Source organism: Conger conger, chromosome 12 (assembly GCF_963514075.1).
Source record: "Conger conger chromosome 12, fConCon1.1, whole genome shotgun sequence".
Lineage (NCBI taxonomy): Eukaryota > Metazoa > Chordata > Actinopteri > Anguilliformes > Congridae > Conger > Conger conger.
In genome coordinates this window covers 2,025,364-2,050,639 of record NC_083771.1, presented here as the reverse complement: position 1 = coordinate 2,050,639, position 25,276 = coordinate 2,025,364, and the positions used below count along the sequence as shown (strand labels likewise).

The 25,276-nt window shown below is 54.1% G+C and overlaps 15 non-coding genes and 1 pseudogene across 15 annotated transcripts; all 16 read left to right on the top strand.

Moving 5' to 3' along the window:
• The first annotated feature begins 42 nt into the window (after positions 1–42).
• Positions 43–159, top strand: LOC133105791 (U5 spliceosomal RNA). Its single transcript, XR_009703982.1, has one exon. It is a non-coding gene; the product is annotated as a U5 spliceosomal RNA (small nuclear RNA).
• An 855-nt stretch (positions 160–1,014) lies between these two features.
• On the top strand, positions 1,015–1,194 carry LOC133106486 (U2 spliceosomal RNA; annotated as a pseudogene).
• Positions 1,195–1,554: 360 nt separating this feature from the next.
• LOC133105789 (U5 spliceosomal RNA) lies at positions 1,555–1,671 on the top strand. Its single transcript, XR_009703981.1, has one exon. It is a non-coding gene; the product is annotated as a U5 spliceosomal RNA (small nuclear RNA).
• Positions 1,672–2,525: 854 nt separating this feature from the next.
• LOC133106523 (U2 spliceosomal RNA) lies at positions 2,526–2,719 on the top strand. The gene has a single exon (XR_009704535.1). It is a non-coding gene; the product is annotated as a U2 spliceosomal RNA (small nuclear RNA).
• Positions 2,720–3,079: 360 nt separating this feature from the next.
• LOC133105788 (U5 spliceosomal RNA) lies at positions 3,080–3,196 on the top strand. The gene has a single exon (XR_009703980.1). It is a non-coding gene; the product is annotated as a U5 spliceosomal RNA (small nuclear RNA).
• A 433-nt stretch (positions 3,197–3,629) lies between these two features.
• On the top strand, positions 3,630–3,820 carry LOC133105838 (U2 spliceosomal RNA). Its single transcript, XR_009704028.1, has one exon. It is a non-coding gene; the product is annotated as a U2 spliceosomal RNA (small nuclear RNA).
• A 360-nt stretch (positions 3,821–4,180) lies between these two features.
• Positions 4,181–4,297, top strand: LOC133105787 (U5 spliceosomal RNA). The gene has a single exon (XR_009703979.1). It is a non-coding gene; the product is annotated as a U5 spliceosomal RNA (small nuclear RNA).
• Positions 4,298–9,523: 5,226 nt separating this feature from the next.
• Positions 9,524–9,706, top strand: LOC133106368 (U2 spliceosomal RNA). The gene has a single exon (XR_009704479.1). It is a non-coding gene; the product is annotated as a U2 spliceosomal RNA (small nuclear RNA).
• Positions 9,707–10,066: 360 nt separating this feature from the next.
• LOC133105786 (U5 spliceosomal RNA) lies at positions 10,067–10,183 on the top strand. The gene has a single exon (XR_009703978.1). It is a non-coding gene; the product is annotated as a U5 spliceosomal RNA (small nuclear RNA).
• Positions 10,184–10,616: 433 nt separating this feature from the next.
• LOC133105826 (U2 spliceosomal RNA) lies at positions 10,617–10,807 on the top strand. Its single transcript, XR_009704016.1, has one exon. It is a non-coding gene; the product is annotated as a U2 spliceosomal RNA (small nuclear RNA).
• Positions 10,808–18,157: 7,350 nt separating this feature from the next.
• On the top strand, positions 18,158–18,348 carry LOC133105815 (U2 spliceosomal RNA). Its single transcript, XR_009704005.1, has one exon. It is a non-coding gene; the product is annotated as a U2 spliceosomal RNA (small nuclear RNA).
• A 360-nt stretch (positions 18,349–18,708) lies between these two features.
• LOC133105785 (U5 spliceosomal RNA) lies at positions 18,709–18,825 on the top strand. Its single transcript, XR_009703977.1, has one exon. It is a non-coding gene; the product is annotated as a U5 spliceosomal RNA (small nuclear RNA).
• A 433-nt stretch (positions 18,826–19,258) lies between these two features.
• On the top strand, positions 19,259–19,449 carry LOC133105803 (U2 spliceosomal RNA). Its single transcript, XR_009703994.1, has one exon. It is a non-coding gene; the product is annotated as a U2 spliceosomal RNA (small nuclear RNA).
• A 360-nt stretch (positions 19,450–19,809) lies between these two features.
• LOC133105784 (U5 spliceosomal RNA) lies at positions 19,810–19,926 on the top strand. The gene has a single exon (XR_009703976.1). It is a non-coding gene; the product is annotated as a U5 spliceosomal RNA (small nuclear RNA).
• Positions 19,927–20,359: 433 nt separating this feature from the next.
• Positions 20,360–20,550, top strand: LOC133105792 (U2 spliceosomal RNA). The gene has a single exon (XR_009703983.1). It is a non-coding gene; the product is annotated as a U2 spliceosomal RNA (small nuclear RNA).
• A 360-nt stretch (positions 20,551–20,910) lies between these two features.
• On the top strand, positions 20,911–21,027 carry LOC133105783 (U5 spliceosomal RNA). Its single transcript, XR_009703975.1, has one exon. It is a non-coding gene; the product is annotated as a U5 spliceosomal RNA (small nuclear RNA).
• Positions 21,028–25,276: the final 4,249 nt, after the last annotated feature.

Genomic DNA, 25,276 nt, shown 5'->3' with positions numbered 1-25,276 from the left:
GGAAGGGGGCCGGAGGCGCCTGGTGCGCTGAAAGGTCACATTTCGCTCGGGTTTCTCTTCAGCACGCACAAATCTTTCGCCTTTTACTAAAGATTTCCGTGGAGAGGAACGCACCTGAGTTTGTGCTATTTTTGGATGCTCCGTCCACAGGACGGGGCAACTTCGAACGGTTTAAGGACAGACGGCAATGTGCGACAGGTATGCGGGTTGCTTGCGAGTCGCCGACTTGCTCGTTTCTGGCTTATCGCCTGCTTGCCGCGTGCGATCGATGCCCCGCTCGCTAAATAGCTTTGGTCGCTGCCTAGAGAGCAGCTATTCGGTAAGTAACTCGGTAGTAAGTACGTCACAGCGTACTCGGTATGTGTTGAGTGTTTTTGGCGGCTGTGCCTGCCAGTGGAGGACAGTGGATCTTGGTGGGAGGAGCCAGCTGAGTCCGGTCGTTACGGTAGCTCGCCGACCGGCCAGTCAGTGCGTGCGCAGGGTTCTTGGGAAGGCGGGGAGGGGGGCCGGCTCCTGGGCCAGGTGGCGTCTTCCCCCGAGCGCGGTCCGGGGCCACCGGGAGGGCGCCGTCGGCAGGGGCCAGTTTGCGGTTATCGCTTCTCGGCCTTTTGGCTAAGATCAAGGGTAAGAGCCATGATGGTTCATGGTTCCCCTTGGGTCTCTGCCTTAGGCCTGGAGCTTGCCAGATCGGCTCTCAAGCCGGGCTTCGGCCTGGTGGTGAGGAGCGATCGGGGGGTTTTATTTTTTTCCCTCCTTATTGTATAGTTAGGACCCTACGGGGCTAGAGTAATACCCTACGGGGTTTGAGTTGTACCCTACGGGGTTTGAGTGAATACCCTACGGGGTTTAGCGGATTGGATTTATGGCTAAACGGGAATTTGGATTTGGACGGGGATTGATTTGGAGAGTGATTTGGATATGGTTGCGATTGTATATATGTATATAAGGAGTAGTTTAGAGGAGATTTAGTAAAAAAATAGGTAAAACTCTGAGCCAACGCTAAGGCCTTGACTCAGAGCTTCACCACAAAAAAAAAAAAAATCTGTTCTTATCAGTTTAATATCTGATACGTCCCCTATCAGGGGACTATATATTAAACGGATTTTTGGCACAGGGAGTCGGAGAAGGAGCTTGCTCCGTCCGCTTCAAGCATCGACCCGTTATTGCAGTGCGTTCGGGAACGGTGCGCCTCTCCAAGTTTTGTGCAAAAAAAGGTTGTGTTTTGTTGTCCTTTACTAGGTGGGTGGGTTGCCCTGTTCTTCCCCCTTTTTGTTTGTTTGTTTGTTTGTTTGTTTTTTTTTGTATGTATGTAAATTGTGTTGTAAATAGGGTGAATATGTGCCCTTGTTGTAAGTGTGCTTGCCTCTGTTTTTTAGCAAAATGATGTAGTTTTCTGTGCGGGACGTAACTGTTTGTTGTCATTGCGCTGTCTCGCTTTTCCCACCTTCCCTCTCGGATTGTCTGTCCGGCCGGCTGGCGGCAGTGGCAACCCCGGGTCAGTGGGAGTGGCTGGGAAGGGGGCCGGAGGCGCCTGGTGCGCTGAAAGGTCACATTTCGCTCGGGTTTCTCTTCAGCACGCACAAATCTTTCGCCTTTTACTAAAGATTTCCGTGGAGAGGAACGCACCTGAGTTTGTGCTATTTTTGGATGCTCCGTCCACAGGACGGGGCAACTTCGAACGGTTTAAGGACAGACGGCAATGTGCGACAGGTATGCGGGTTGCTTGCGAGTCGCCGACTTGCTCGTTTCTGGCTTATCGCCTGCTTGCCGCGTGCGATCGATGCCCCGCTCGCTAAATAGCTTTGGTCGCTGCCTAGAGAGCAGCTATTCGGTAAGTAACTCGGTAGTAAGTACGTCACAGCGTACTCGGTATGTGTTGAGTGTTTTTGGCGGCTGTGCCTGCCAGTGGAGGACAGTGGATCTTGGTGGGAGGAGCCAGCTGAGTCCGGTCGTTACGGTAGCTCGCCGACCGGCCAGTCAGTGCGTGCGCAGGGTTCTTGGGAAGGCGGGGAGGGGGGCCGGCTCCTGGGCCAGGTGGCGTCTTCCCCCGAGCGCGGTCCGGGGCCACCGGGAGGGCGCCGTCGGCAGGGGCCAGTTTGCGGTTATCGCTTCTCGGCCTTTTGGCTAAGATCAAGGGTAAGAGCCATGATGGTTCATGGTTCCCCTTGGGTCTCTGCCTTAGGCCTGGAGCTTGCCAGATCGGCTCTCAAGCCAGGCTTCGGCCTGGTGGTGAGGAGCGATCGGGGGGTTTTATTTTTTTCCCTCCTTATTGTATAGTTAGGACCCTACGGGGCTAGAGTAATACCCTACGGGGTTTGAGTTGTACCCTACGGGGTTTGAGTGAATACCCTACGGGGTTTAGCGGATTGGATTTATGGCTAAACGGGAATTTGGATTTGGACGGGGATTGATTTGGAGAGTGATTTGGATATGGTTGCGATTGTATATATGTATATAAGGAGTAGTTTAGAGGAGATTTAGTAAAAAATAGGTAAAACTCTGAGCCAACGCTAAGGCCTTGACTCAGAGCTTCACCACAAAAAAAAAAAAAAAAAAAAAAAAAAAATCTGTTCTTATCAGTTTAATATCTGATACGTCCCCTATCAGGGGACTATATATTAAACGGATTTTTGGCACAGGGAGTCGGAGAAGGAGCTTGCTCCGTCCGCTTCAAGCATCGACCCGTTATTGCAGTGCGTTCGGGAACGGTGCGCCTCTCCAAGTTTTGTGCAAAAAAAGGTTGTGTTTTGTTGTCCTTTACTAGGTGGGTGGGTTGCCCTGTTCTTCCCCCTTTTTGTTTGTTTGTTTGTTTGTTTGTTTTTTTTTGTATGTATGTAAATTGTGTTGTAAATAGGGTGAATATGTGCCCTTGTTGTAAGTGTGCTTGCCTCTGTTTTTTAGCAAAATGATGTAGTTTTCTGTGCGGGACGTAACTGTTTGTTGTCATTGCGCTGTCTCGCTTTTCCCACCTTCCCTCTCGGATTGTCTGTCCGGCCGGCTGGCGGCAGTGGCAACCCCGGGTCAGTGGGAGTGGCTGGGAAGGGGGCCGGAGGCGCCTGGTGCGCTGAAAGGTCACATTTCGCTCGGGTTTCTCTTCAGCACGCACAAATCTTTCGCCTTTTACTAAAGATTTCCGTGGAGAGGAACGCACCTGAGTTTGTGCTATTTTTGGATGCTCCGTCCACAGGACGGGGCAACTTCGAACGGTTTAAGGACAGACGGCAATGTGCGACAGGTATGCGGGTTGCTTGCGAGTCGCCGACTTGCTCGTTTCTGGCTTATCGCCTGCTTGCCGCGTGCGATCGATGCCCCGCTCGCTAAATAGCTTTGGTCGCTGCCTAGAGAGCAGCTATTCGGTAAGTAACTCGGTAGTAAGTACGTCACAGCGTACTCGGTATGTGTTGAGTGTTTTTGGCGGCTGTGCCTGCCAGTGGAGGACAGTGGATCTTGGTGGGAGGAGCCAGCTGAGTCCGGTCGTTACGGTAGCTCGCCGACCGGCCAGTCAGTGCGTGCGCAGGGTTCTTGGGAAGGCGGGGAGGGGGGCCGGCTCCTGGGCCAGGTGGCGTCTTCCCCCGAGCGCGGTCCGGGGCCACCGGGAGGGCGCCGTCGGCAGGGGCCAGTTTGCGGTTATCGCTTCTCGGCCTTTTGGCTAAGATCAAGTGTAGTATCTGTTCTTATCAGTTTAATATCTGATACGTCCCCTATCAGGGGACTATATATTAAACGGATTTTTGGCACAGGGAGTCGGAGAAGGAGCTTGCTCCGTCCGCTTCAAGCATCGACCCGTTATTGCAGTGCGTTCGGGAACGGTGCGCCTCTCCAAGTTTTGTGCAAAAAAAGGTTGTGTTTTGTTGTCCTTTACTAGGTGGGTGGGTTGCCCTGTTCTTCCCCCTTTTTGTTTGTTTGTTTGTTTGTTTGTTTTTTTTTGTATGTATGTAAATTGTGTTGTAAATAGGGTGAATATGTGCCCTTGTTGTAAGTGTGCTTGCCTCTGTTTTTTAGCAAAATGATGTAGTTTTCTGTGCGGGACGTAACTGTTTGTTGTCATTGCGCTGTCTCGCTTTTCCCACCTTCCCTCTCGGATTGTCTGTCCGGCCGGCTGGCGGCAGTGGCAACCCCGGGTCAGTGGGAGTGGCTGGGAAGGGGGCCGGAGGCGCCTGGTGCGCTGAAAGGTCACATTTCGCTCGGGTTTCTCTTCAGCACGCACAAATCTTTCGCCTTTTACTAAAGATTTCCGTGGAGAGGAACGCACCTGAGTTTGTGCTATTTTTGGATGCTCCGTCCACAGGACGGGGCAACTTCGAACGGTTTAAGGACAGACGGCAATGTGCGACAGGTATGCGGGTTGCTTGCGAGTCGCCGACTTGCTCGTTTCTGGCTTATCGCCTGCTTGCCGCGTGCGATCGATGCCCCGCTCGCTAAATAGCTTTGGTCGCTGCCTAGAGAGCAGCTATTCGGTAAGTAACTCGGTAGTAAGTACGTCACAGCGTACTCGGTATGTGTTGAGTGTTTTTGGCGGCTGTGCCTGCCAGTGGAGGACAGTGGATCTTGGTGGGAGGAGCCAGCTGAGTCCGGTCGTTACGGTAGCTCGCCGACCGGCCAGTCAGTGCGTGCGCAGGGTTCTTGGGAAGGCGGGGAGGGGGGCCGGCTCCTGGGCCAGGTGGCGTCTTCCCCCGAGCGCGGTCCGGGGCCACCGGGAGGGCGCCGTCGGCAGGGGCCAGTTTGCGGTTATCGCTTCTCGGCCTTTTGGCTAAGATCAAGTGGATTGTGGTGGTGAGAAGCGACTAAACAGTAAGTATGTCTTCAAATAACTGGAGAGCAGTGAGAAATACGGCAAGGATGAAGTGGGCAGGAGTTCCTGGGGGCATGCCACAACGAGAAGAGTTCGTAAAGTCGTGCATTTTGGAGAAGTTTCTTTTGTCAGAGAAGGAAATCCTGGGGATCCAGCGTAATGGAAGGGAGGAATTTGTAGACGTCGCCTTCAGGGGGCCGGATCCTTTCAAGGCCTTCATGGAGCGGTGCAAGAGGGAAGATCTGGGGCCATGGAGAGTGGAGTCCATGGAGAGGAGGAACCACAGGGTAGTGATTATCAATCTTTTTGATATGAACGTGCCGGACGAGGCTGTCGGGAGGTACCTCGAGAGGTACGCCAGGGTGGTGGCCGGACCCAGATACCGGAGGGACGCCTACGGTTTCTGGAACGGCCAGAGGGTGTACGAGGTCCTGCTCCGGGAGAGCGACCATGGCTACGAGGGCTACCTCCATCCTCCAGCCCTCTGCATGGTCGAGGGAGTGAAGGGCCACATAATGTACTCCAGGCAGCCTCCCTTCTGTCGACGGTGCATGGAGGTGGGCCATGTCGACGCGGGGTGCCGGTCGGTGGTCTGCTATAATTGTAGGCAGCAAGGGCACATGGCGGCGGAGTGCAAGGAGCCACGCACCTGCAACACCTGTGGCTCCAGAGACCACTTTATGAGGGCATGCCCGGAGCGCCGCCGCACCTACGCCGACGCAGCCAGGGAGAGGGCAACGTCTACACCAGGGCCAGCGGGGGCTGAGAGGCCTACGCCAGGTGCAGCAGAGCAGGAGAGGCCTACACCAGGCCCAGCAGGGGCAGGGAGGCCTACACAAGGGCCGGCAGAGGCTGAGGGGCCTATACCAGGCCCAGAGGAGGCAGAGAGGCCTACACCAGGCCCAAGGGAGGCGGAGGGGCCTACACCAGGCCCAGCGGAGGCGGAAGGGCCTACACCAGGCCCAATGGAGGCTGAGGGGCCTATACCGGGCCCAACGGGGCCTAGCACCGGGGAAGGCCCGATCCCAGACACCGATCGGGGTCCCGACAGCATGGAGGGGAGGGAGACGGCGGATGAAGGCAGTGAGGGCTCCGACATGGAGTTGTCCACAGAGGAGGAGGCCGTCATCAGGCTGAGGGGCGAAAAAAGGAAGGAGAGGCCGGAGATGGCTGGAGCTCCATCAGGGGGGAGGAGGGCTAAGGCCAAGGCCCCGACCAAAGCCATGGCTAGGCCCAAGGACTGGGCCGAAGAGGTGGAGAAGGAGATGGGGGACGCGGAGGCCCTGATACCGACGGAACCCGAGCGTATGATGGAGAAGATCTTCGGAAGGAGGTAGGCTGAGAGCCTGTATATCCGTTTTGATATAACTTCTCAAATGGAGAAAACTTTCATGTCTTTGAACACTAGAGGCATAAAAGACAGAGATAAGCGAGCGGCACTGTTTTTATCATTTAAAGACGTGTCGTTTGACGCGATGTTCCTGCAGGAGTGTCATTTGGGAGGAGGGAGGGATGTCGCCAAGTTTTGCAAAGATTGGGATATGGGGCCTTCGGTCTGGTCAGTGGGCAATGTCCACGCCGATGGGTTGGGGATTCTGTTTAAGGGAAGGGGGATGGTGGTTGAGGAATTCCTGTCGATTGTTCCAGGGAAACTGTTGTGTGCTGATGTTTTGTGGGGAGGGGAGAAGTTTAGGCTCATAAATGTGCATGCCCCATGTAATATTTCTGAGCGTTTGTGTTTTTTCAAGATGTTGCCGGTTTTATTGGCGACAAATCGATGTATTGTTTTGGGGGGGGATTTTAATGTGTCGGTGGACGAGGGGATAGTGGGAGGGAGAAGGGATTTTTCAGTTCTGTATTTAAAAAAAGAGATTTTGGTTAAGTTTTCTTTGTTTGATTGTTTTAAAGAAGATGGCCGACAGGGGGAGGGATACACGTGGTCAAACTCCAGGGGCTGTAGGAGGAGGTTGGACTACTTTTTTGCCTCAAAAAAATGGAGGGTGGAAAGTTTTGCGGTGATTCCCAGCTGGTCCTCAGACCATAGTGTAGTAAAGTGTATTTTGGGGGGAGGGGAGGCTAGAAGACAAAGGAGATGGTCTTTTAATGCCAATCTCCTTAAAGATTTTGTTTTTTGTGAACAGTTCACGGAATTTTATTTGGGGTGGAGGGTTTTCAAAGCCCAGTTTTCCTGTGTGCTGGAGTGGTGGGAAATGGTGAAACGGAGGATAAAGGAGTTTTGCATAGCCTATGGCATAGCGAAAAGGAGGGAAGAGAGAGAGAAGGTGTGGGCACTGAAGGGAGAGCTGCAATACTGGGTGGGGGTGGCAAACAGGGGAGGGAGGGTGAACGCAGAAGAAGTAAAGGGGTTAAAAGAAGATATAAAATCGTATTACATCGAGAAAGCAAGGCGTTTTGCCTTCCTGGCAAGGGTGGAGCGGAGGGAGAAGGACGAGAAGGTAACGCCTTTCTTCTTTAAAACGGTGAGAGCGCGGCAAAAGGAGGGGAGGATAGAGGCGATAATGACAGGCCAGGGGGAGGTAAGGAAGCAGGAGGAGAAGCTGGACGCCGCAGCGCTTTTCTACTCGGTGCTGTTTGGGAGGGAAGAGAGGGACACAGAGGAGGGGGACAGGCTGGTAGCGCAGCTCTGGAGGAAGGTAGGGAGGGGAAAACAGGAAGCCCTGGGGAGGAGGATAAGGATGGAAGAGGTAAGGGAGGCCTTGTTCTCTTTAAAAGCGGGGAAAACGCCAGGGAGAGATGGGATTACCAGGGAGGTATATACCCACTTCTGGGGGATAGTGGCTGAGGACCTGGTGGAGGTTTTTAACCGGGCGGGAGAAGTGGGGAAGATGCCCTTATCGATGAGGGAGGGGGTAGTGCACCTGTTGCACAAGAAGGGGGAGAGGAAAGATCTGGGGAACTGGCGGCCAGTAACTCTCCTCTGCACCGATTACAAGGTGCTGGGGAAGGTGCTGGCCAACAGGGCCAAGGGGGTGTTAGGGGAAGTTCTGGGACCTGACCAAACTTGTGCTGTCCCAGGAAGGATGGGGTCCCAGAACTTGATTCTTTTAAGGGATCTTTTGAGCTGGGCGAGAAGCAGGAAAGTTGGGGTAGGGGTGATAGGCCTGGACCAGCAGAAGGCTTTCGACCGGGTCGACCACGCCTTCCTGGTGAAGGTTTTAGAGAGGATGGGGTTCGGGGAGGGTTTCATTACCTGGGTGAAGACCCTCTACAACGGGGCCTTCAGCCGGGTAAATGTAAATGGGGCCCTGAGTGCACAGGTGATGCAGGGTAGAGGGGTGAGGCAGGGGTGTCCTTTGTCCCCTTTGCTGTACGTGTGCGTGATAGAGCCCCTGGCAGAGCTGATGAGGCAGGACAGGGTATTCAGGGGCCTGCAGATCCCGGGCAGCGGGGGGGAGAGGGTAAAGGTGCTGCAATATGCCGATGACACCACGGTGGTGGTCTCATCGGAGAGGGACGTAGAGAGGGTCATGGGCCTGGTGGGCCAGTACTGTCGAGGGTCAGGGTCAAAAATCAATTTTACTAAGTCGACAGTGATGGTGACCGAGGGATGGAGAGGGAGAAGGGGGGAGGAGTATGGCCTGGTAGCGTGTGAGGAGGGGATAAAGGTGCTGGGGGTCCGTTTCAGCGGGGAGAGGGCGGACAGGCTGAACTGGCAGCAGTGCCTGGAGAAGGTGGAGAAGAGGTTAGGCGTGTGGAGGGAGAGGGCGCTGACACTTTCAGGTAAGATATTAATAGTGAAGGTGGACATTTTACCGAGGATTATTTATTTAGGGAGGGTTTTTCCGATCCCGGCGGTGTATAAGATCAGGCTAAACCGGTTGATTTTTAATTTTTTATGGGGAGGGAGGCTAGAGCCTGTAAAAAGGGAGACAACAGCGGGCCGAGGGCGGAAGACATCCCGTGGTGCTACACGAGGGCAGCTCTCTTTTTAAGATCTAATAGAGAGATTATCGCGGCACAGGGGCTGGGGGATCATCGGGCCCTCTACAAAGAGATCCTGGGCAGGAGGACAAGGGCGGTAGAGAGGGAGGTGGAAAGGAGCGGAGGGCAATGGAGGTGGTTGTCGGCCAAGTGGCTCCCAAACCGGGCGAGAGACCTGAACTGGATGGGCGGTCTGGGAAGGCTACCGGTGAGGGAGAGGATGCACAGGGCCGGCACGGCCAGGAGCCCTTTGTGCCCCAGGGGCTGTGGGAGGGAGGAGACAGGAGGGCATGCCCTGTGGGAATGCCCCTTTGCAAGGGTCTTTTGGGGGAAGGCAAATAAGGGGGTGTTTCTCCCGGTCTGGGCAACAGCGGTGGACAAGGCTGGGGTCATGAATGCAGCTGGGATGGAGAGTCGGAAGGCTGAGGAGAGGGAGGTGTTTGGCCTCCTAGTGAGCTGGGGGAAGCTGGCCCTGTGGGACAGCAGGAATCAGAAGGTCAGGAACCCCAAAAGTAGCATGACGGGGGTGCAGTGCTACAGGGGGTGGGAAAGGAGAGTAATGGTGGAGATAGGGGTGTGTGCCCAGGTAGAAGGGGAAAAAAGGGGCGAAAAGAAATGGGAAAAGGTGAAGGTCGCCTTGAGCCTATAAAAGGCAAATGTGTAAATAGTGTATATAAAAGTGTAAATAGTGGATGTATATGTGTTGTCTGTAGAAAAGATGTTGGGTCTGTACAGTGTGTGTGTTATGTGTATGTAATGTGAATATGATGTAAAAGTATATTTGTGTAAATAAAAATTTCTTATACAAAAAAAAAAAAATCTGTTCTTATCAGTTTAATATCTGATACGTCCCCTATCAGGGGACTATATATTAAACGGATTTTTGGCACAGGGAGTCGGAGAAGGAGCTTGCTCCGTCCGCTTCAAGCATCGACCCGTTATTGCAGTGCGTTCGGGAACGGTGCGCCTCTCCAAGTTTTGTGCAAAAAAAGGTTGTGTTTTGTTGTCCTTTACTAGGTGGGTGGGTTGCCCTGTTCTTCCCCCTTTTTGTTTGTTTGTTTGTTTGTTTGTTTTTTTTTGTATGTATGTAAATTGTGTTGTAAATAGGGTGAATATGTGCCCTTGTTGTAAGTGTGCTTGCCTCTGTTTTTTAGCAAAATGATGTAGTTTTCTGTGCGGGACGTAACTGTTTGTTGTCATTGCGCTGTCTCGCTTTTCCCACCTTCCCTCTCGGATTGTCTGTCCGGCCGGCTGGCGGCAGTGGCAACCCCGGGTCAGTGGGAGTGGCTGGGAAGGGGGCCGGAGGCGCCTGGTGCGCTGAAAGGTCACATTTCGCTCGGGTTTCTCTTCAGCACGCACAAATCTTTCGCCTTTTACTAAAGATTTCCGTGGAGAGGAACGCACCTGAGTTTGTGCTATTTTTGGATGCTCCGTCCACAGGACGGGGCAACTTCGAACGGTTTAAGGACAGACGGCAATGTGCGACAGGTATGCGGGTTGCTTGCGAGTCGCCGACTTGCTCGTTTCTGGCTTATCGCCTGCTTGCCGCGTGCGATCGATGCCCCGCTCGCTAAATAGCTTTGGTCGCTGCCTAGAGAGCAGCTATTCGGTAAGTAACTCGGTAGTAAGTACGTCACAGCGTACTCGGTATGTGTTGAGTGTTTTTGGCGGCTGTGCCTGCCAGTGGAGGACAGTGGATCTTGGTGGGAGGAGCCAGCTGAGTCCGGTCGTTACGGTAGCTCGCCGACCGGCCAGTCAGTGCGTGCGCAGGGTTCTTGGGAAGGCGGGGAGGGGGGCCGGCTCCTGGGCCAGGTGGCGTCTTCCCCCGAGCGCGGTCCGGGGCCACCGGGAGGGCGCCGTCGGCAGGGGCCAGTTTGCGGTTATCGCTTCTCGGCCTTTTGGCTAAGATCAAGTGTAGTATCTGTTCTTATCAGTTTAATATCTGATACGTCCCCTATCAGGGGACTATATATTAAACGGATTTTTGGCACAGGGAGTCGGAGAAGGAGCTTGCTCCGTCCGCTTCAAGCATCGACCCGTTATTGCAGTGCGTTCGGGAACGGTGCGCCTCTCCAAGTTTTGTGCAAAAAAAGGTTGTGTTTTGTTGTCCTTTACTAGGTGGGTGGGTTGCCCTGTTCTTCCCCCTTTTTGTTTGTTTGTTTGTTTGTTTGTTTTTTTTTGTATGTATGTAAATTGTGTTGTAAATAGGGTGAATATGTGCCCTTGTTGTAAGTGTGCTTGCCTCTGTTTTTTAGCAAAATGATGTAGTTTTCTGTGCGGGACGTAACTGTTTGTTGTCATTGCGCTGTCTCGCTTTTCCCACCTTCCCTCTCGGATTGTCTGTCCGGCCGGCTGGCGGCAGTGGCAACCCCGGGTCAGTGGGAGTGGCTGGGAAGGGGGCCGGAGGCGCCTGGTGCGCTGAAAGGTCACATTTCGCTCGGGTTTCTCTTCAGCACGAATTAACCTGTTGCCTACCACTGGCTTGCTAGTGGTAGACAAGGGGTTTTCGGCTGTTTCTTGAGAGGCTTCTCAGAGCTTGTGTCCCTTCTCTCTCTCCCTTTTTCCTCCCTTTCTTGGCTCCTTCGCCCCTCCCTTTTTTCCACCTGGTTTTTCCTCCTAACCTGACGGACTGCGAGTTTCGTTCCCAGTACGTGGCTTGACCGCGGCTGGTGCGGGCTCGCAGTTCACGGACCACCCCCGGAACAGCTGTACCTGGAGCGAGGAGAGAGTACCAGTGGCTTGACCGCGGCCCTCTCTGACCTCCAGGTACCCCAGGGCCTGTTGGGAGGAACCAACCAGGTGGCTGGAGAGAAGGAGCGAGGGAGCTGATCCAGGAACTGCGGAGGGAGCTGCCGTTGCCAGAGCCTGCCACCAGAGGGAGCCGGACCCGGAGGAGCCTCGAGGATCCAGAGAGCCAGCCAAGAAGCCCGGGACTCCACCACCTTTTCCTGGACTGAGGCGGCGACGAGGATCCTCGAGAGCCAGCCAGCGGAGGCAGAGACTCGCCTGGAGGCCACCCTGCCAGAAGACCCCCGCCATCCGGAGGACGAGCTCCACTGCTGCAGAACGCTTTTCTGCCGGAAGCCAGAGGCGAGTACCAGAGCTGCCCGGAGAGAACGCCCGGAAGGGCTGCTCTCCGGGCCTGTACCAGCCTTGCTGGGCCTTCGCCGTTTGCTCTCTCTGCCTCTGGTTTTTCAGGCCCTGCAGCAGATCCAGCGGGACCCCTCCGGAGGACGAGGCGTGCGGAGCAGGCAGAAAGGGGGATCCGTGGACCTCCCCCCAGAAGACGGCGGCGCCCTTTGGATCCGGACCTGTTTGCTGCGTGCCGGACCAACGCTTGGCGCCCCCCACCGGAAGGGAGGTTCACTAGCGGCAGGGGAGCTGAACCATCGGCCCCCCTTGCATGTTCGGTCCCCCTGGGACAGGCCATCAACCTCAGGCGTTTCTCTGTTCTCTGCCTACAGCTGGACTCCGGCCCCCAGCAGGAATGGCGACGGCGGCTCAGCCAGGTGTGCGGCGCCACAATGCCGTCCGGCTAACCCTCCTGAACAGCGGAGAGGGGGGCAGCAGCGACAGGGTAGGCCCCCTGGTGGAGCACGGGGTGAATGGCGCAGCTGTGGAGGGCGCCACCGAGCCAGCGTCCACTAGGGGGGGAACCAATGCTGCTGCCCCAACAGCCAACAGCCAGAGGAGAGTGACAGGTATGACCCGCCTGGAGTTTAGCCGGGCAGTGCTTCAGCGAGCCATGGGCTTCGTGCCAGGCGACCTGAACTGCCTGGTGAAGGTTCCAGGTAATGCTGATATTTTTGAAATTAGCTTTAAAAACGCTAATGTCCTGGAGAGGTTCTGGAACCTCTATAGAGAGGGGAAGGACAGGTCTCCCCTCAACAACTTTCAAGTTGAGCCCCTGTCCGACACGGAAAGCAAAGTGGTCACTGTGCAGTTTTTTAATGAAACTGTACAGGACCACGATGTGAGTACGTGGTTGGGCAGGTATGGGAAAGTAAAATCTGAAGCCAGGAGGGTCCTGGATGAGGATGGAGTCTGGACCGGGGCCAGGAAATGGCTGGTCCAGCTCAAGTCTGACCCCTCTGCAGTGGGGGGGGTATGTCACATCCCCAGCACCATCACGCTGGGGAGACACCGGGGCGTGGTGTTTTATTACGGCATGCCCAAGCTGTGCAGGAACTGCGGCGAGTTAGGTCACTTGGCCGCAGCCTGCACAGTGGTCAAGTGCAAGTCGTGTGGCGGCGAGCACGAGACCAGGGCGTGCCGTGACCCGAGGCCCTGTAATCTTTGCGGGGTGAGGGGGCATCTATTCCGGGATTGCCCCCTCTCGTACGCGAACAGGGCCCGGAGCACCGCGCCCCCACCACCGTCAATGACTGCCCCCCCTCCCCCACCCCACCCTACCCCCACACCACGCATTAGAGCACCCACTCCCCCTTTGCCCCAGCCTGACAGCCTAACCCCCACAACACAAACACTACCAATCCTTCCCTGCAGCACAACACCGGCAACCCCCACCTCAACAGCACCCCCTGTTACCCAACCCACTGTCACCACAGTTAAAGAGGAGCCTGACTCTGACACCCCCATTGTGGTGGAGGGGTCAGACTCCTCATCTGCAGAATCGGACACAAATTCCATCACTCCGTGGCAAAAACCGAAACGAAAGGGGAAAAGAATTCGATCACCCACAACAGCCAAACCGCAAAATACACCCAGCCAGCCTCCAAACCCAGCAATAACACGCCAACCGATCAATGCCAAAAGACACACAGTACAATCTAATAAAAAACCGGTACACAGTCCCAAATCTTTCGCCAGGCCTAATACCCTTCCCAAACCTCCCACCCATCCACCAAAATCAGTACATCACAAGGAAAACCTACAAAACATCGGCACACTTCACCCCCATTCCATCAGGGACCAGCCAGCCCCCGGTCCGGACTCTCAAAGGGAGGCGACAACATCCCCCTCCTCCCAGGCCCTCCTAGGCCCTGGGGGGAGGCCTGGGGCAAAAACAACCACCCCCACCTCTCCAGGACGGAACCTCCCAGGCAGTCAGGAGGGGAGACCCATGGGAGAACATGGTCAGGGGGTGAGTAGGCGCCACAATAACCCGGATACAATTTTCAACACAATTAATCAAATCTGTCAGAATATGGCTAACAGCCATACTGGATCACCAGACACACAAAAACAATAAATATTATGGCACACAACTTTACACTCACCACACTTAACACCCGAAGCATCAGACACCCCGATAAACGCACCACCGTTTTCTCCATTCTATCACAGATCCCCTCAGACGTCGTCCTGCTCCAGGAATGTGGGATTCCGTTTCGGGAGTGGGATGGCGTTCTGGGGGAGGAATGGAGAATGGGAGACTCTCTCTGGTCTGGCTCAAACATCGCCAGAGCTGATGGGGTCGGCACGTTGATGAAAAATCCCTATGCTAAAATAACAGCACACAGCATTGTGGAGAGTGGGCGAATCCTCGTCACCGATCTCGAGGTCGGGGGTTCCCCACTCAGGGTCATCAACGTGTACGGTCCCACCAGCGTGGCCGAGAGAGTCTCCCTATTCACTAAACTACCACCACTGTTACACTGCACGATGCCCGTCGTCGTAGGGGGAGATTTCAACTGTGTTTTAAGAGATGAGGACCGCAGCAAACCAAGGCCGGATCGCTCCGGCACCCTGCTGCGGTCCCTCATCGAGGATTTCTCCCTCTGCGACGCCGGGGGCGCCTCTCCTCCCCAACACACTTTTGTGAACTCCTCTGGCTCCTCCTCATCCAGAATTGACATGTTTCTGCTCTCCCCAGGCCTGAGGGTGCACAGCTATTCCACCAAGGCGGTGCACTTCTCGGACCACCACATGGTAACCGTGTCCCTGGTCTGGGAGAAATCTATAACCGTGGGTAAGGGGCTCTGGCGGATGAATATCAGCCATCTCCAAGACCCCCAGGTGCGTCTCTCCTTCTCGAGAAGATACCTGGAGTGGGTGAGTCTGAAACATCTCTTTGACTCCCCGGTGGAGTGGTGGGAGATGGTGAAGGAGCGAGTGCGGGGCTACTTCCGGGCAGTCGGGCGGAGGAAGGCGAAGGAAGGGAGGGCAGTTTTTGAACGCCACAATGCTGCCCTCCAAAGACTAAGCCTCCTCCAGTCCCGAGGCCTGGATGTTGGCAGCGAAATCGCACAAGCTCGGCAGAGCCTCACCACCCTCTACCGGGAAGAGCGGAAGAAACAGACCTTCCGCTCCAAACTCCAGGGCCTCCAGGAGGATGAGAAGTGCACGCGGTTCTTCTTCCGCAGGGCACGAACCAAGACGAATAACATCTTGTCTCTCTTTAACAGCAGAGGTGTGGTGGTGTCTGAAGAGGCGGAGGTCCGGGAGGTGGCCAGGGAGTTCTATGAGGGCCTTTACAGCGAGAGGCCCTCAGATGGGGCTCTCATGGACACCTTCCTGGGCTGCCTGGACAGACGCCTGGGAGATGAGCAGATGGAGGCGGAGTTGAGCACTGAGGAGCTCACCAGGGCCGTGCACTCCCTGAATACACACAAAGCTCCGGGCCCTGACGGAATCCCAGCTGAGTTTTACCAGGCTCACTGGGATCTCCTGAAGGGGGACGTGGCGGAAGTGTTCAGGGCTGCGTACAGGGAGGGGCGGTTAGGCGCCTCACTGAGACAGAGCTCAGTAGCTCTTGTCCCAAAGAAGGGGGACCTGAAGGACCTCCGCAACTGGCGGCCGATCAACCTCCTCTCAGTCGATTATAAGATCATGGCGAAGGCGCTGATGGGGAGGTTCCAAGGCCTGATAACAACGGTGATCGGACCGGACCAGACCTGCAGTGTGCAGGGGAGGTCCATAAATGACAACCTGCTCCTCGCGAGGGATCTAATCATCCACTCCGGGGAGCGGAGGTCCCCCTTGTGCCTTCTCAGTCTCGATCAAGAGAAGGCATTTGACCGGGTGAGTCATGTGTGCTTGGAGAGAGTGCTAGAGAAAATGAACATTCCTGGCCCCCTCCTGCGCTGGACAAAAATCTGTCTGACAGACATAACGGGCAGAGTGGTTGTCAATCGACAGCCCTCTGCCCCGTTTGATGTCAGGTCTGGCGTCAGGCAGGGGTGCCCTCTAGCATCTCTCCTGTACGTCATCTACCTGGAACCGTTCCTCCAGGCCATTAGGGCCAATCCAGGGGTGGTGGGCTATCCACTCCCTGGAGCGGGGGGGGAACGGCTAAAGGTGATGGCGTACATGGACGACATTGCCATCGTCGCCACAGACAGTCGTTCTATCGCTTGTGCCATCAAGGTGTTGGACGACTTCTGTGTGGCCACTGGCGCCCTGGTCAACAGGGACAAGAGTGAACTGTTTCTGTCTCCACATTGGAGTGAGGAGCTGACCGTTTCCTTCCCTGTGCGTAGGAATACCATCAAGCTCCTGGGGGTGACCTTCCAGGCTGACGGAGGAGGGAGAACCAGCTGGGAGGGAGCCCTCCGCCACGTCCAAAATAAAATCAGGAGCTGGAGTGCACGGCCCTTGACCATGGCGGGTAAGATCCTTGTCCTGAAGGCAATTGTCCTACCCATTCTGCTCTATGTGGGGAGGGTGTTTCCCCCAGACAAAGCCACCGGGAAGCTAATTACCCGGATGGCTTTCCGCTTTGCCTGGGGGAGCACCATGGAAAAACTTAAACGCGTCACCCTCCTCAAAGAGGAGCGGAATGGGGGGCGGGGGGTCCCAGACATTGTCAACATCATTATGGTGCAGGGTCTGGCCACCCTTGTCCAGAATGCAGGGAAGGCGGGTAAGGCCTCTGGTACCTTTGCCAGGTACTATGCCACCCCCTTCCTCAGAGCAATGGGCTTGGGTGTGCTGGACCTCACCATACCTTATAGCTGGGACCCCCCCTATGTCTATCGAGCCCTGAAGGACTTTGCCTACAGGACGGGTCTGCCCAGGGCTGGCCTAACCTCGTGGAGCTATAAAATGATTATGGCTCATTTAAGATCTGGACAAATTGTAACGCTCCCGAGGGGGGGGCCAGACCTGGACCCGCAAGTCATCTGGGCAAATGTAACACACAAATGTCTTACAAATAAACAAAAAGACATTGCCTGGATGACAGCCCATAGGTGTCTCCCCACCAGAACATTTATGTATCGCCGGCACTTAGCCCTGACCGAGCGCTGCCCCCACGGATGCACTGACTCAGAACACATCCACCACCTGTTCTGGGAGTGCTCCGTGGCCAGGCGGGTCTGGGGCCTTGTTTGTTCCTCTGTCTCCCTAAGCAGGTTCCTGCCAAGATCCTCCCTGATGGCTGAGGGCGTCCTCTACGGTCCGCCGGGGGGATGCAAGACCACCGTGCTCCAGCGTCAGTGGAGGATCATCAATACCGTGAAGCAGGTCCTGTGGGAGACGAGGAACATCAAGGTCTACCAGAAAACATCTGTAGACCTGGTCACTCTCCGGAGGAGGATCCAAAACCTCCTCCAGGACGGCATTCTGGTGGACATGCACACAAACAAGAACCTGGCGAGAGAGAAGTGGGGGGTGGACCACTGGAAAGAATTCATCATCTAGCCCACCCCCCCCCAAGGGACACAGAAGCCTCTCGGGACAGCAAACCTGAGCGAAATGGACTTTCCTTTTTCTTGGTGTTTTAATCCACCTTTGTTCTCTTTGAATCACATATTGATTTTGTGTTTTGTGACTATTTTGTTTTTGAATCACTTTTTCTTAAAATTTGTTTTTCATTCATTTTGATGTCTTTGTTCCCTTTGGTTTAAGTGTTTGTTCTAAATGACTTGCTTTGTGTTATTGAGTGTGTTTTAAAAAAGAAAAAAGAATTTTAAAATGTAAAGAAATGTAAAAAAACCAATAAAACCACATTTTACTAAAGATTTCCGTGGAGAGGAACGCACCTGAGTTTGTGCTATTTTTGGATGCTCCGTCCACAGGACGGGGCAACTTCGAACGGTTTAAGGACAGACGGCAATGTGCGACAGGTATGCGGGTTGCTTGCGAGTCGCCGACTTGCTCGTTTCTGGCTTATCGCCTGCTTGCCGCGTGCGATCGATGCCCCGCTCGCTAAATAGCTTTGGTCGCTGCCTAGAGAGCAGCTATTCGGTAAGTAACTCGGTAGTAAGTACGTCACAGCGTACTCGGTATGTGTTGAGTGTTTTTGGCGGCTGTGCCTGCCAGTGGAGGACAGTGGATCTTGGTGGGAGGAGCCAGCTGAGTCCGGTCGTTACGGTAGCTCGCCGACCGGCCAGTCAGTGCGTGCGCAGGGTTCTTGGGAAGGCGGGGAGGGGGGCCGGCTCCTGGGCCAGGTGGCGTCTTCCCCCGAGCGCGGTCCGGGGCCACCGGGAGGGCGCCGTCGGCAGGGGCCAGTTTGCGGTTATCGCTTCTCGGCCTTTTGGCTAAGATCAAGTGTAGTATCTGTTCTTATCAGTTTAATATCTGATACGTCCCCTATCAGGGGACTATATATTAAACGGATTTTTGGCACAGGGAGTCGGAGAAGGAGCTTGCTCCGTCCGCTTCAAGCATCGACCCGTTATTGCAGTGCGTTCGGGAACGGTGCGCCTCTCCAAGTTTTGTGCAAAAAAAGGTTGTGTTTTGTTGTCCTTTACTAGGTGGGTGGGTTGCCCTGTTCTTCCCCCTTTTTGTTTGTTTGTTTGTTTGTTTGTTTTTTTTTGTATGTATGTAAATTGTGTTGTAAATAGGGTGAATATGTGCCCTTGTTGTAAGTGTGCTTGCCTCTGTTTTTTAGCAAAATGATGTAGTTTTCTGTGCGGGACGTAACTGTTTGTTGTCATTGCGCTGTCTCGCTTTTCCCACCTTCCCTCTCGGATTGTCTGTCCGGCCGGCTGGCGGCAGTGGCAACCCCGGGTCAGTGGGAGTGGCTGGGAAGGGGGCCGGAGGCGCCTGGTGCGCTGAAAGGTCACATTTCGCTCGGGTTTCTCTTCAGCACGCACAAATCTTTCGCCTTTTACTAAAGATTTCCGTGGAGAGGAACGCACCTGAGTTTGTGCTATTTTTGGATGCTCCGTCCACAGGACGGGGCAACTTCGAACGGTTTAAGGACAGACGGCAATGTGCGACAGGTATGCGGGTTGCTTGCGAGTCGCCGACTTGCTCGTTTCTGGCTTATCGCCTGCTTGCCGCGTGCGATCGATGCCCCGCTCGCTAAATAGCTTTGGTCGCTGCCTAGAGAGCAGCTATTCGGTAAGTAACTCGGTAGTAAGTACGTCACAGCGTACTCGGTATGTGTTGAGTGTTTTTGGCGGCTGTGCCTGCCAGTGGAGGACAGTGGATCTTGGTGGGAGGAGCCAGCTGAGTCCGGTCGTTACGGTAGCTCGCCGACCGGCCAGTCAGTGCGTGCGCAGGGTTCTTGGGAAGGCGGGGAGGGGGGCCGGCTCCTGGGCCAGGTGGCGTCTTCCCCCGAGCGCGGTCCGGGGCCACCGGGAGGGCGCCGTCGGCAGGGGCCAGTTTGCGGTTATCGCTTCTCGGCCTTTTGGCTAAGATCAAGTGTAGTATCTGTTCTTATCAGTTTAATATCTGATACGTCCCCTATCAGGGGACTATATATTAAACGGATTTTTGGCACAGGGAGTCGGAGAAGGAGCTTGCTCCGTCCGCTTCAAGCATCGACCCGTTATTGCAGTGCGTTCGGGAACGGTGCGCCTCTCCAAGTTTTGTGCAAAAAAAGGTTGTGTTTTGTTGTCCTTTACTAGGTGGGTGGGTTGCCCTGTTCTTCCCCCTTTTTGTTTGTTTGTTTGTTTGTTTGTTTTTTTTTGTATGTATGTAAATTGTGTTGTAAATAGGGTGAATATGTGCCCTTGTTGTAAGTGTGCTTGCCTCTGTTTTTTAGCAAAATGATGTAGTTTTCTGTGCGGGACGTAACTGTTTGTTGTCATTGCGCTGTCTCGCTTTTCCCACCTTCCCTCTCGGATTGTCTGTCCGGCCGGCTGGCGGCAGTGGCAACCCCGGGTCAGTGGGAGTGGCTGGGAAGGGGGCCGGAGGCGCCTGGTGCGCTGAAAGGTCACATTTCGCTCGGGTTTCTCTTCAGCACGCACAAATCTTTCGCCTTTTACTAAAGATTTCCGTGGAGAGGAACGCACCTGAGTTTGTGCTATTTTTGGATGCTCCGTCCACAGGACGGGGCAACTTCGAACGGTTTAAGGACAGACGGCAATGTGCGACAGGTATGCGGGTTGCTTGCGAGTCGCCGACTTGCTCGTTTCTGGCTTATCGCCTGCTTGCCGCGTGCGATCGATGCCCCGCTCGCTAAATAGCTTTGGTCGCTGCCTAGAGAGCAGCTATTCGGTAAGTAACTCGGTAGTAAGTACGTCACAGCGTACTCGGTATGTGTTGAGTGTTTTTGGCGGCTGTGCCTGCCAGTGGAGGACAGTGGATCTTGGTGGGAGGAGCCAGCTGAGTCCGGTCGTTACGGTAGCTCGCCGACCGGCCAGTCAGTGCGTGCGCAGGGTTCTTGGGAAGGCGGGGAGGGGGGCCGGCTCCTGGGCCAGGTGGCGTCTTCCCCCGAGCGCGGTCCGGGGCCACCGGGAGGGCGCCGTCGGCAGGGGCCAGTTTGCGGTTATCGCTTCTCGGCCTTTTGGCTAAGATCAAGTGTAGTATCTGTTCTTATCAGTTTAATATCTGATACGTCCCCTATCAGGGGACTATATATTAAACGGATTTTTGGCACAGGGAGTCGGAGAAGGAGCTTGCTCCGTCCGCTTCAAGCATCGACCCGTTATTGCAGTGCGTTCGGGAACGGTGCGCCTCTCCAAGTTTTGTGCAAAAAAAGGTTGTGTTTTGTTGTCCTTTACTAGGTGGGTGGGTTGCCCTGTTCTTCCCCCTTTTTGTTTGTTTGTTTGTTTGTTTGTTTTTTTTTGTATGTATGTAAATTGTGTTGTAAATAGGGTGAATATGTGCCCTTGTTGTAAGTGTGCTTGCCTCTGTTTTTTAGCAAAATGATGTAGTTTTCTGTGCGGGACGTAACTGTTTGTTGTCATTGCGCTGTCTCGCTTTTCCCACCTTCCCTCTCGGATTGTCTGTCCGGCCGGCTGGCGGCAGTGGCAACCCCGGGTCAGTGGGAGTGGCTGGGAAGGGGGCCGGAGGCGCCTGGTGCGCTGAAAGGTCACATTTCGCTCGGGTTTCTCTTCAGCACGCACAAATCTTTCGCCTTTTACTAAAGATTTCCGTGGAGAGGAACGCACCTGAGTTTGTGCTATTTTTGGATGCTCCGTCCACAGGACGGGGCAACTTCGAACGGTTTAAGGACAGACGGCAATGTGCGACAGGTATGCGGGTTGCTTGCGAGTCGCCGACTTGCTCGTTTCTGGCTTATCGCCTGCTTGCCGCGTGCGATCGATGCCCCGCTCGCTAAATAGCTTTGGTCGCTGCCTAGAGAGCAGCTATTCGGTAAGTAACTCGGTAGTAAGTACGTCACAGCGTACTCGGTATGTGTTGAGTGTTTTTGGCGGCTGTGCCTGCCAGTGGAGGACAGTGGATCTTGGTGGGAGGAGCCAGCTGAGTCCGGTCGTTACGGTAGCTCGCCGACCGGCCAGTCAGTGCGTGCGCAGGGTTCTTGGGAAGGCGGGGAGGGGGGCCGGCTCCTGGGCCAGGTGGCGTCTTCCCCCGAGCGCGGTCCGGGGCCACCGGGAGGGCGCCGTCGGCAGGGGCCAGTTTGCGGTTATCGCTTCTCGGCCTTTTGGCTAAGATAGGCGGTCGAATCGTTGGTTGGTGAGAGAGGAGTCTTGTCACGCCCAAAAAAAAGTAAGTAAATAATAGTTGTCTTTTTTGTTGCTTGTGTTGCTTGTGTCTTTTTTTGTGTGTAGATTGTGTTAAGAGCCCAACCGGAGAGGAGGAGTGAGGGGGTCCTCCGGGAGGGTAAGGCCCTTTTTGGGCTTGCTTTTCTTTGTTTCTTGGTTTGTTGGAGGTCTTTGTAGAATTGTTTGTAGTGTGGTGAAATTTGTGTGGTGGCGTATCCGGGATGGCGGCTGCTAGGGTCGGCGCCCGGAGGCACTGCTGTGTGCGTTTCTCCCTAAAGGAGAAGGAAGGGAAGCTCCTGGAGATGTCCCGTTTGGACTTCTCCAGGAAGCTTCTCATGGGAGCCTTAAAGTTTGTGCCAGGAGACATAAACTGTTTGGTTGTGCTCCCGAGGGGTCGGGGCTTTGACGTAAGCTTCCGCACCCCTCAGCTGTTGGGTTCCTTCTGGAACTCAATCGAAAAAAGCAAGGAGAGCTTCTCAATGTTCGACATTGAGAGGCTCACAGATGACTCGGTTAAATACATTGTGTTCAAGATGTATAATGAGACGGTGGAGTCGGAAGACCTGGTAGCCTGGTTAAGGAACTACTGCCTGGTTAGGGGGCCAGGCCAGAAAATAATGGATGTAGATGGAATTTGGACTGGGAGTTGGAAGGTCCCTGTAAAATTGGTGGAGGACAAAAATGGATATGGGGGGTTAAGGCATCTGCCCTCTCTAATTGTTCTGGGGGAGAACAGGGGGCTGGTCTTCTACCAAGGCCAGCCAAAACTCTGCAGAAAGTGTGGGGCCTATGGCCATCTGGCAGAGGCCTGCCAGGTCATTTTCTGCAACAGGTGCAGGGAGGTGGGGCATCTCGTGGCTGAGTGCGTAAATGGAATCAGGTGCAATCTCTGCAGGTCTTCAGACCACCTGTTCAGGGATTGCCCTGATTCCTACGCGAACAGGGCCAAGCAGGCGAGGGCTGACGCCCGGGAGAGGCAGCGGGAGGAGGGGGAGGCCATGAGGAAGGAGCAGGAGGAGAAGGAAGAGGGAAAGGGTGAGGAAGCCCAAGAAGGGGCAGAAGGTGAAAATGGTGGTCAAGGTGTGGCTGGAACGAGTGGAGTGAGTGAGAATGTGGGAGAGAATGAGGGAGAGGCAGGTGGAGTGAATGTGTGCACAAACGAGGGAATGAGTGTGGGCGTGGCTGGTGGGAAGAGTGCAGGTGAGAATGGGGGAGCAAATGAGGGAACGAGTGTGGGCGCGGCTGGTGGAAAGGGCGCTGGTGAGAATGTGAGAGAGAACGAGGGAGAGGCAGGTGGAGTGAATGTGAAGGTTAATGAGGGAATGAGTGTGGGCGTGGCCGGGAAAGAAGGTGCAGGTGAGGAGGTGGAAGTGAAGGAGGGGGAGAACAGGGAGAAAGAAATGGCCTGTGAACCCGTCGAGTCTCTGTACTCTGACTCCGACTCTGACGCAGTCTTCATGGAGACTGTAACAGAGGGGGAGAGTGATGAGGAAATGTTGGTGGAAGGAATGGTCCGCAAAAGAGGTGCAGAGACTGGAACGGAAGGGGTGGAAAGAAAGAAAAGGGGGGTGAGGGAGAGGTGGGGCCTGATGGCTGGGCTGTCAGACAGTGGGTCATCGGGCTCCTCCCCAATCTACCCGGAGCAGGGACAAAACCAGGCCCCCTATATCTCCGAGACGGAACCATCGTCATCTGCTGGGTCACCAGCAGGTGGCGGTGGGGTTTTAAAGTGATGGTGAGTATGGCATTTCTTTTAACTTCGTGGTGTTTTTAATTCTTTCTGCCTGTTCTAACCCTCACTTCTGAATTTAAAAATGGCTTCCCAGCACATGCCCCTCACGGTGGCGACCATTAATGTGTGCAGCGTGAGGACATTAAAGAGGGCAAGATCTGTGTTGTGTGCTTTGGAAAGTGTGCAAGCAGATGTGATTTGCCTACAGGAGTGTGGGCTGCCATATCGCTCCTCCTACAGGATGTGGGAGGTCCTATGGCAGCAGGGGCCGTCTCTCTGGAGCGGCTCCCACTCCAATCGGGCGGATGGTGTGGCAGTGCTGGTGAAGAACAGAAATATTGAGGTGAAGGGGAGCACAGTGGTGAGAACAGGCAGAGTTTTAACAGTATCTCTCTCTTTTAATGAAATTACTTTTAACCTTGTGAATATTTATTGCCCGCAGGGGAAGCAGGAGCGCTGGGAGCTCCTTCAGGAGCTCCCCACATATCTTTTAGGGAGAGCTCCTCTGCTATTGGTTGGGGATTTTAATTGCGTTTTAAACAGGGCTGGGCGGAGGGGAGCAGGGGACGATTTTAAAATGGACAAAACGTCTTTTTATTTGAAAAATTTAATTAATGATTTTAAACTCACAGATATTCATTCTGCTCTTAACCCGGGGCAGGAGGGTTTTACCTGGCGCACGAGTGATGGATCCCGGGCATCGAGGATTGACTTCCTCTTTGCCAGGGGTTTTGCTGGTCTGGCATCGTCTCTGAGCCCGGTATTCTACTCAGACCATTCCCTGCTGTGCTGCTCCCTGGCTGTGAAGTCAGGTGTAGCAGTCGGCAGGGGAATATGGAAACTGAACTGCCGGTTGTTGGAGGACCCGGCAGTAGTGATGGCTTTTAATGAAGTGTATGAAGAATGGCGGACCCTCCAATGTTTTTATGAGACCCGGGCTGAGTGGTGGGAGTGGGTAAAAAAACAAATAAAGGGATTTTTTATTAAACAGGGGAGGGAGGAAAAAGCAAAGGAGAGGAGGGTGTGGGTGGGACTACAAAAAAGATTAAATAGGTACGGGAACTTAATAAATATGGGGTTTGATTTTAAAGAAGAATACAAAGAAGTGGAAAGAGAGATGGAGTTTTTAATGGAGAAGAAATGCCAAAGCATCATTTTTAGAAGCAAAGAGAAAGAGATAGATGAAGGAGAAAAATGTACTCGATTCTTTTTTAAAAAGATTTTATCAAGAAATATTTTAATGAAAGGTCTGAAGGGAGAAGATGGAGTTTTAAATACTGATACCGAGGGCATGCTAAGGGTGGTGGAGGAGTTTTACAGTAATTTATTTGGGGAAAAGGAGGTGGAGGAGGAAAGGGTGGGGGAGGTGCTAAATTTTATAGAGGGGGTGGTGCAGGACAGAGGCAAGTTGGAGGGAGGAATTGGGAGGGAAGATTTAAATTATAGTTTTAAGTCTTTAAAAAAAGGCAAAGCACCGGGGTTGGATGGGCTGCCATGGGAATTTTATGGAAAATTTTGGTATTTATTGGAATCGGACCTTTTAAAAATTTTAAACGAATTCGACAACTTTAAAATTTTACCCGAGAGTTTTAGAGAGGGGGTGGTCACATTAATTTTTAAAAAAGGGGACAGGTCCAATATTAAGAATTGGCGTCCGATCACCCTTTTAAATTTCGATTTTAAACTCTGGAGTAAGATTTTAACCCTGAGGATGAGGACGGTTTTACCTGACGTGATCCACCCGGATCAAACTTGTGCTGTGGCTGGAAGGAGGATCACTGACAGCCTCGTACTGGTAAGAGACGCCATCTGTTTTGCGAGAGACAGAAACATTCGGCTCGCCGTGCTAAATTTAGATTTCGAAAAGGCGTTCGATCGAGTCTCGCACCAGTACCTGTTCAAGGTGCTGGGGAAAATGGGCTTTTCGGCTGGGTTCATAGCACGGGTGGGGCTTCTGTACACGGGGATTAGAAGCAGAATCCTGGTGAACGGGGTCCTCTCCAAGGC